The sequence below is a fragment of the Elephas maximus genome, chromosome 17 (genome assembly GCF_024166365.1).
Source record: "Elephas maximus indicus isolate mEleMax1 chromosome 17, mEleMax1 primary haplotype, whole genome shotgun sequence".
NCBI lineage: Eukaryota > Metazoa > Chordata > Mammalia > Proboscidea > Elephantidae > Elephas > Elephas maximus.
Window position 1 is genome coordinate 19,780,565 of NC_064835.1, and position 10,601 is coordinate 19,791,165.

Below are 10,601 nucleotides of genomic sequence, written 5' to 3' on the forward strand. Positions count from 1 at the left end.
GTGGGAATCAACTCAACAGCAGTGGGCTTGGTTTTCTGGGTTTGGATGATATAAAATATGTATCTTGGGTGGGGGGGTGCTACCAACAAAACTGCATCTTTAGGAAATAAATCAGAATTTTTACTTTACAATATTCTGTAATTACAGTCATGCAATGAAAAATTGGATTTTTTTTTTCCCTAAGTCCTTTCAAGTAGGAATCAAGTATTTGCTAATCTGTTCTCTTCAACAGAAGAATCATTCCAGGGTCATTGCTTTGGTAAATACTAATTATACAAAGGCAGGGGCAATTATACCTTAAAACTCATAACAGCATTCATGACAAATTCAAAGAGGCACGTATAGAAAATGTGAATTAAAGAAAGAATTTCTTACCCTCAAGAAGGTAGCAGCCTGCCCCATGTGTGCAGAATAGATACTGTGATTCCCTGGAACACAATTCTCTGTTTTCTATTCTCTGCGTGATATCAAAATTAATTTTTATTATTATAGATTATAGTTATTGTTAAGAAGCCCTGGTGGCACAGTGTTGAAAGAGTTCGGCTGATAACCAAAACAATGAACAAATCTGTCTTGGAAGAAGTACAGCCAGAATGCTTCTTAGAAGTAAAGATAGCGAGACTTCATCTCACATACTTTGGGCATGTTATCAGAAGGTATTAGTCCCTGGAGAAGGACATCATGCGTGATAAATTAGAGTGTCAGTGAAAAAGAGGAAGACCCTCAACTAGATGGATTGACACAGTGGCTACAACAATGGGCTCAATCATAACCATGACTGTGAGAATGACGCAGGACCAGGCAGTTTTTCTTTCTGTTGTACATAGTGTCACTACAAGTAAGAACAGACTTGACAGCAGCTGACAACATATATATGTACATATATGGAGAGAAAGAAATGGCTCATGTGGTTGTAGAGACTAGTTAAGTTCCAAAACCCTGGGTCAGGCTGTAGGCTTCTCCTTACCCATGTAGCTTCAGGGGTTGGTGAACCCAAGATTAGCAGGTGAGCTGGCAGAACTCTGGCTCAGAGACTATGAAGGCTGAAGAATACCAAGATGGCCAGGTAAGCAAATAGCTCAAGTTCCAAGAATCAGAGGTCAGATGAACAGGAGATAGCTGTAGTATCCACAGCAAAGAAAAGCCCTGGAGCTTTCCTGGAAAGTCCACCCATATTGAATGCAGGTGCACCCCAACAGAAACTCCCTTTCAACTGATTGGCGTCTCATAACAGATCTCATCATGGAGGTGATTACATTATCCCAGATCTCATTATGGAGGTAATTATATCATTACATAGCTGCCAAACTACATCATAATTGCCAAACCATGAGCATCATGGCCCAGCAAAGTTAATACATAATCTTAACCATCATAATTTGCACCAAATCTTTACAGGGATTGATTGAAACAGGATGATGAATGTCAATGTGTTTTTAAAATCCCTAGACAATGCAGGGGAAGTACATAACTGAAGAGCCCACCACCTATGCACAGCCTTTTGGTAGAAGTAAAAGACACTTAGAGCTTGAGTGTATAAACTATTTATGTCATGACAGGGATGTATTTTCTTCTTTCTTCTTACAAAGAGACCTTTCCTATATAATCAATGTGTACAGGGTGATAGAGGTCAACCTGCGGGTTAAAGTTGGCTGGAAAAGCAAACTCTTCCCTCCTCCAGCTGGGCATCTACCCAACTAAAACAGGGAATAACAGAGAATTAGAGACATTCCCTTTCCATCCATAACAAAGAAACAAGTGGGTCCAAGAGCAAGAAAGAGTGAATCTGGTGTCACTGGATGGGTATGCTGCTGTTTGTTCTAAATGTAGAGATTATAGTAGATGGCTACAAATGGAACTGACTTACGATGACCTCTCAAGATATAGAAAAGTAGTCAAAATAAAGGCACCATTGCTGTATAATGATAAACGATTTTGATAATTTAGACTTAGTGTAAATATTTGTTTTCTGAATTTTGACTTATACCTAGAAGAATTAAAGTCTGTGATGCTTATGGCTGATAGAGACTCAGATAGTTTTCCTCAATGATTGACAAATTTAGCATCCTCTGAATATTCCAGGGACCCCTGGTGGCACAGTGGTTAATCATTTGGCTGCTAACCAAAAAGGTTGGCAGTTTGAATCTACCAGCTGCTCCTTAGAAACCCTATGCGGCAGTTCTACTCTGGAACTGCCAATCAACTGGATGGCAATGGGCTTATTTATTTTTTAATTCCAGTAGTAATCCATATTGCCTCTGATCATTTTTAAACATCTTCAAAGGCCTTCGTGTGGCGAGATTATAATTTATATACATGGAATTTGGCACTTTGTTAGATAAGATTTACCTATCATAATACATAGAATGATCTGTGTGGTCTGTGTCCTTTGATCTTAATACTTCATGTATTATCCCTTGTTTACCAAGAAGTGTACAAACAAACTCATCTGGAAAAAAAAGATCTGTAAAATAAATAATTTTTAATCACTTGAAATCCATGTGTGAGTAATTTTTATTGTATTATTCCTGGCATTGAACGAAGACATCCAGTGAAAAGCTTTTTTTTTTCACATGATGGGTGATAAATTGAAATAACTTTATAAAAATTGTATGTTTCAGAGGATTTATTTATACTTATACAGTAAAAGTTTTTAAAGAAATTATAATAAAAAATAATTTTTTGTTAGATGACACAAATCTTTGAATGACATGAAAATCAGTCTGAACTTCATTTATAGACCATGGGGAATATTGAGGACTTTTAAGAGTTTAATATCAGTAAAATCATTGTGAATCTCTGTATTACTATGTGTGTTAACGAAAAAAGACCAAAAAGAAAGTGAAGCTAAGGAAGGAAATTATGGCCATCATTATCGGAATGAACATGTTGAGCAAATGAAAGACATTTTAGAGAGAAACTCAATAAAAAAACCACACCAAACCCACTGCCCTCGAGTCGATTCCGACTCATAGCGACCCTATAGGACAGAGTAGAACTGCCCCATAGAGTTTCCAAGGAGTGCCTGGCAGATTTGAACTGCTGACCTCTTGGTTAGCAGCTGTAGCACTTAAACACTACATCACCAGGGTTTTCAGAAACTCAATAAGCTGTGACAAAAACAACAACACAACATTTATTAAGTTTTATTAAGTTCTGGTCAACAGCCAATAACGGTACTAAACACTTTCCAGGTGTTATTTTAAGTGTGTTTCACACCACTATCAAGAGATAAATATTAACATCTGTTTTTTTTTAGAGGCTTGGAGATTAAAAATTGTTTGCCCAAGGTCACACAGCAAGTATGTGGTTGAGCAGAGATTTGAATGCAAGACTGCGTAACAATAGCCTATTGCCGTTGAGTTGATTCCTACTCATAGCGATCCTACAGTACAGAGTAGAACTGCCCTATAGAGTTTCCAAGAAGCAGATGATGGATTTGAATTGCCCACACTTTGGTTAGCAGCCTAGCAGTTAATCACTGTGTATATAACAGTCCAATGAAATTTATAAAATCATGAAATGCTAGACTTGAAAGAGGTAATAAAGATGACATATCCAGTGTTTTCTGCAGTGTTTTTGTCCTTGAACAATACAAGTGTTAAGTGGTTATGCAGGCTATGCTTAAACAGCACTAATTGTGAGTACTTGGCTGCATACTAAGGCAGCTGACTTCATTCCTGGTTACGTCTGACTGCTAGAATGTTCTTACTTCTTGTGAAACAAAATATGCCTCTCCATGGTTTCCAGCAGTTTGTTTTACATCAATCTCTTGAAGATACACAAAAAGAGTCCAAAAAAAAAATCAAAAAAGCCATTGTTGTTGAGTGGATTCAGGCTGCTAGCCACCCTATAGGACAGAGTAGAAGTGCCCCCATAGGGTTTCCAAGGCTGTCATCTGTACAGAGCTGACTGCCACATCCAAAAGTCTGGACACAACAATGCCAGGAATGGAAGGGGGGCAGTGTTGTGGCAACTGGAAATGGATCAAGAACGTTTGGCATAAATTGGAATAAATACCTACTACTTGGCTTGCTAAGTCATTTGGTAGGCAAGTCAGAATTACAGTAGTAATGATGTTATAGTCGTATTTGTTTATTCAACAGAAATCCACAATGACATTAATTATGTAAAAAATTGATTAAGTAAGAAATTGAAATAACGTATCAGGATATAGAAAATATGCATACATTTAAAATCATATTAAGGGAAATATAAGATTCACAATTAATTGAACTCACTTATGGAAAAATTAACATTAAACTGAAGGATATTTAAGAGTTTTTTTGTAGTGGTGGAAACAAGGGTAATTTTTTTTCCTTTTTTATAATTTTAAAAAATAGAAAATAATTATATTTTCTCTAAAATTTATCTCGTGTTTAAACTGGAAATTTTATCTGTTTAAGATTGTAAAACTAATTCATGAAACTTAAAGATACAGAAGTCATAAGAAAGCAAAAAGATCTCATAATCCCACAGATCATTCATGACAAGCTTCAGTGTCCTGTTAATGATCTTTGTTTTATAAATGTGAATGTGCAGACCGTTTTTTTATGTTTTTGTTTTAACATTGACAACTGACTCCAGGACATAGGTCACAGAAGATTGCCCGGGACGAATGGATGAGGAAAGAGTAGGTCAGAGGAACTGAATTATCAGGGGCCTCCCGGAAAGTAGGGGTCTGATAAAACACTGGGCAGCTGGCATAGGCTTAAAGGTCAACCAAAAGTTTTCTACACACACATTTAAAAATTTCTAATAAAACATTTGTCTTGAAAGTAATCAGTGACTCAGGAAAGCGGACATAAATTACAGCCACATTTAATTGGGCTGTTTGCTACACGGTCTTGGACACTGGGGCATTTTTGTCCTCAGACTGTAGAACAGGGAAATGAGCATGAGGATCATTGCCTTGGAAAACACAGGCTATCTTCTCCTGAGATGACAGGTTGGGATTCTGACAAAAATACAGGAGGATGCTTGAACCATCCAAACAAACAACTGCAAGATGAGAGACAAAGATTTTGAGAGCTGGGCTCACTATCAGTTGAGCAAATTCAAAGAGGAAATTAAGACGGAAAAAAAAAAAATGTGTTACAGCATATTGAAGAAATTTGAGAGTTTTTTTTTTTTTATTAGCCAGTCACTAATTTTTTTTTTTTTAATCAGTATATTGGCACTCTAGATCTCATAGATGACATCATTTTAGACTGAAAACAATTTTTAAAAAACTGGACAAAATATATAAGTTAACTGTTTGTAGGCCACAGACGAGTATTACAAAACTATGATTACTGAGTAGAGAAAAACTCATCACCTAAGCCTCACAACCATGTTTGCTCTCTGCTAGGAGACAATTTCCTGACTGCAGAGCAGCAAACTGGTGTTCAAAGTACGGCAGTCCCACCTATCTGAAGAGCAAGACCTCACTGACATAGACATATCTATTATGAAACCCTCTTATCAGGTGCATATGCATTTGTGTTTTCATGTATTACTGATGAGTTGACCATTTTGCCATCGAAAAATATTCTTCTTTGCCCCGGTAGATTTCTTTTTCTGATATCTAGTTTCACTGATATTGATATAGTTATTTTAGCTTTGTTTTACATTGTTTTTTTTTCCACCTTTTTTACTTTTTAACCTCAGTAAGTTTACATTTAAAATGTCCATGTGTGTGCATGTGTGTGTGTGTGTGGTTTCTGGTTGGTTATTTTATTTTTTTAGAACACATGTACTTCTATTTTTTTTTTCTCCCTGACATTCACTGCTTTTGAATTGGAGTGTTTAGATTATATTTAAAGTAATTTTGATATGATTACGTTTAAACTTACCATATTGCTACTTGTTTTCTATTGGTAACAAAAATCTTTTTTTTTTTTTTGTATTCTATTTTCTCTCTCCTATTGGCTTGTTAGGAGCACAGTGGTGCAGAGGTTACAAACTCGGCTTCTAATCAAAAGGTTGGCAGTTTGAATCCACCAGCCATGCCTTCAAAACCCTGCGGGACAGTTCTACTCTGTCTTATAGGGTTGCTACGAGTCAGAATTGACTCCATTGCAAAGAGTTTGGTTTTGGTTTTATTGGTTTATCAAAGAGTCCTGGTGACCTGGAGACGAAAATGGCTAAAGGATCTGCTTCTGAACTGCTAAACTCATCCAGCAGCTTCACAAGAGAAAGATCTGGTGATATGCTTCTGTAAAGATTACAGTCAAGAAAACCTTTGGGGCTGTTTTATTCTGCCACATGGGATTGATAGGAGTTGAGATCAGCTTGACGGCATCTAACAACAACATTAAAAACATTGACTTATCAGTTATGCCTTTGTTTTTATTTTTGATGACTCATAAAGGTTTTACAATTCTAGTTTATTATAGTCTATTTTCAAGTAATATCACACCATGTCATGTATAACGTAGGAAATTTATAGTATACTTCCACTTATCTCCTCCCTTGATCTGTACTACAGTTGCTATCCATTTTACTTCTACTTAAGTTACAATATTTATAATACATTGTTATTATTATTCAATAGTATTAACCTTTCAAAGAACTTTTAAGTTGATAAAAATGCCTTTTATATGTCCCTATAAATTTGCTATTCTTTTATATATTGTGTAGAGAGAAATTTCCATTCTGTTTAGTTTCTTTGTGTGAGAAAGTGAGAAGACGTCCTTTAATATTTGTTGAAGTTCGTGCCTAATAGAGGCAATTATTACTTTTTTATTCATGTAGAAATATTTTTATTTTCCAAAAATCACTTTTTAAGTATACCGACAGTTTGCATAAAATTTTAGGTTGATTATTATTTTGTGTAGTACTTCAAAAATGTTTTCCCACTGACTGCTCTGACAGCAATCACAATAGGGGGCCCCAATCAGAGCTGGAGAAAAATGCAGCACACAATTCTAACTCACACACACACAGACAAAAAATGACTAAACTTACTGGTCTGACAGAGACTGGAGAAACTCTGAGAGTCTGACCACCAGACACCCTTATAGCTCAGTAACGAAGTCACTCCTGAGGTTCACTCTTCAGCCAAAGATTAGACAGGCCTGTAAAACAAAACAAGACTAAATGGGCACACAGCCCAGGGGCATGGACAAGAAGGCAGGAGGGAACAAAAAAGCTGGTAATGGGGCACCCAAGTTCAAGAAGGGGAGAGGGTTGACATGTTGTGGGGTTGGCAACCAATGTCACCAAACAAGATGTATATTAAATGTTTAATGAGAATCTAATTTGCTCTGTAAACCATCTAAAATACAAAAAATTTTTTTTTAATTTTTCTCATTTTGTTCTGACTTTTATCTTTTAAGAAAAAGATATCAAATTGTTGTTCCTTTAAAAATAATAGCCATTTCTTTGCCACATTTATAATTTTCTCTTTGCCTTTACTTTTTTAGTAGCTCCCCTCTGATATGCTTCAGTGCGGTTTTCTTTTCAACATTCTTGGGATTTACAGTGGTTTGTGAAGAGGATTTGAAGCACTTACTGCTGAAGATCAAAGACTACAGCCTTCAGTACAGATTGTACCTCAATATAAAGAAGACAAAAATCCTCACAAGTGGACCAACAAAGAGCATCATGATAAACAGAGAAAATACTGAATTTGTCAAGGATTTCATTTCACTTTGGATCCACAATGAATGCCCAGGGAAGCAGCAATTAAGAAATCAGATGACTTATTCCATTGGCAAATTTGCTACAAAAGACCTCTTTAAAGTGTTAAAAAGCAAAGGGGTCGGGTAGAGGACTAAGGTGTGCCTGCACCAAGGCATGGTATTTTTCAGAGCCTCATATGCATTCCAAAGCTGGATAATGAATAAGGAAGAGCAAAGAAGAATTGATGCCTTTGAATTATGCTGTTGGTGAAGAATATTAAATATACAATAGACTGCCAGAATAACAAACAAATCTGCCTTCAGACCTAGAGTCAGCAGAGTCCTGCTTTAAACATAATGTGTGAATCATGGGCTAAGGTAGCGACAGAATATTTGAATTTAGGATTCTCCTGGAGAATCCAAGATATATTGCTATATTATTTTGGGAATTAAAATGTAGTTTGGGTTGACTTGTGGAAAAGTCCAGTATGAGAGAGAAATTTTGTTGTTGTTGTCATTGTTAGGTGCCCTCAAGTCTGTTCCCACTCACAGAGACCCTATGTACAACAGAACAAAACACGGCCTGGTCCTGTGCCATTCTCACAATCTTTGTTATGCTTGAGTCCACTGTTGCAGCCACTGTGTCAATTCATTTCACCAAGGGTCTTCCTCTTTTTCTCTGACACTCTATTCCACCAAGCAGGATGTCCTTCTCCAGGGACTCATCCCTCCTGATAACATGTTGAAAGTACGCAAAGTCTTGCCATCACCGCGTCTAAGGAGCATTGTGGCTGTACTTCTTCCAGGGCAGATTTATTCATTCTTCTGGCAGTTTCTGGTATATTAAATGTTCTTGGCCAACACCATAATTCAAAGGCATCGATTCTTCTTCAATCTTCTTTATTCTTTGTTCATCAATAGAAGGATTCAGGAAAACAATACAAGAAAAAAACGACAGAATAATCACGCTGCTAGAAACCATACAGAAACAGAAAATAGAAATTCAAAATAGTAACAATCAAATTTTAGAATTAGACAATTCCGTAGAAGGTTGTAAGAACAGAGTATAGACAAGGGAAGACAGAATTAGTGAGATTTAAGATAAATCCCTTGACACCAATTTGTCTGAGGAAAAATAAAAAAAAAAAAAAAAAAGTGAAGAAAGCCTAAGGATTATGTGGGATACTATCAAGAGGAAAAACCACTGAGTAATCTGAGTACCAGAACAGGGGACAGTAACAGAAAACACAGAGAGAAATGTTGAAGATTTGCTGGCAGAAAACATCCCTAATATCATGAAAGACAAGAAAATACCTATCCAAGAGGCTTAACGAACACCATACAGCTTAGACCCCAAAAGAAAGTCACCAAACTTTCTAAAACCAAAAAAAAGAAAGAACCTTGAGAGTGGCTAGGGATAAACAAAAAGTCACCTACAAAGGAGAAGCAATAAGACAAAACTCTGACTGCACAGTAGAAACCACACAGGCAAGAAGGCAATGGGTTGACATATAGAAAGCCTTGGAGGAAAAAGAAATGCCAGCTAAGAATTATATAGTCAGTAAAATTGTCTCTCAAATATAATGATTACATTAAGTAATTTCCAGATAAACAGAAATTAAGAGAATTTGAAAAGACCATGCCAAAATTACAAGACATATTAAAGGGAGCCCTCCAGTTAGAGAAGTAACATCAGAAAAAAATCCAAGACTAGAACACAGGACAGATCAGCCACTTATCAACCCAGACAGAGGGTTCACAAAAAAAATCAAAGCTAAAAGACTGAAAATAGGGAATCAGAGGCGTCAATATGTAAACAATGACAATGTCAAATCTAAAAAGAGGAAATAAGCAGTGTAATCACAGAACTTCAATATGTGAGAAAGTTAAGGTGATATTAGGAAATAAAAGACTGGTTTAAACTTAGAAAAGTAAACGTAAATTTCAAGGTAAACTAAAGGAAGCTACCAAATTTACCCATCAAAATAAAAAGGAGGAAAACCATAGAGGCGGGACCAAGATGGCAGAATAAACAGACACTTCTGGTGAGACCTCTTACAACAAACACCTGGAAAAACAAGTGAAACATGTATATTTATGACAACATAGACGCCCTGAACATCAAAGGAAAAGTTAGAAAATGAATTAAGCAGCAGGGGGAGGAAGAGACGGTTCAGAAGCAGAGAGGAGTTACTGCACCTGAATTGCTGGGAGCCCTCAGGCTCCATTCCCAGGACCAGCTGAGGTAGGCTGATACTAGCTTTTGGCTGCAGTTTCCCCAGGGAGAAGCAGCCAGCCACACAGCCTACTCACACGTCTGGAACCAGAGAAGAACAGCACTCTTGGCAAAGGCTAAGTACTTGCATATATTTTACTGCGTACCCCGCTGCCAAGCCGACTTCAGGGACTGTTGATTTCCCTGGGCCTGAGATAGGCCCTGGTGAGCACCGAGATCTATCCTTCCAACCTTGGAGAAGGAATAAATTCTCAGCTGGGGAAAAAATAAAGTGCCAGCTCCACTAACTGGGGGAGCTCAGGACAGAAGAAGCTCTTGTCCAGGCATATATGGTCCATGGACTTCTAGTACCTTTCCCCCCTTCATGGACCTGTGTGGGCCTATTTTAGGAGAGTAGGCCCCTGTTGGCAGACTACAATTGTTTCAGCTCTGCAGTGGAGAGACTGGTATTTGATGTCTGACACCACTTTGCCTATTAAACAGAGTCCTCACCTACTCATATCAGGGGCCTAAGGGCTGGTGGCTCCACACAGGCCACACAGCCACCCGTGACAGGGGTCCAAGGATAACTGGTACCTCCCAGTCCTTACAACCAAAACATTGGGTGCCCACAGTCTGCCTGCAGAGCCCACCCACCTGTATGCTATAGGGAAGAGGGGTACGCTTTCCTCAGAGACACGGGGGATGATGCTCAGTAACCAGCCTTATTCGGAGCGTGAACCCCTGCTGCAACCAGGTACCGGTACCTTCACCAATCACCC

General features: G+C 37.7%; 1 long non-coding RNA gene across 1 annotated transcript in view; it reads right to left on the reverse strand.

The window, feature by feature from the left end:
• Positions 1 to 7,212, reverse strand: part of LOC126060689 (uncharacterized) — a 30,950-nt gene extending 23,738 nt beyond the window's left edge. The window contains exon 1 of the long non-coding RNA XR_007513637.1: positions 6,949 to 7,212. This is a non-coding gene — a long non-coding RNA (uncharacterized LOC126060689). The remainder of the gene's footprint in view (positions 1 to 6,948) is intronic.
• Positions 7,213 to 10,601: the final 3,389 nt, after the last annotated feature.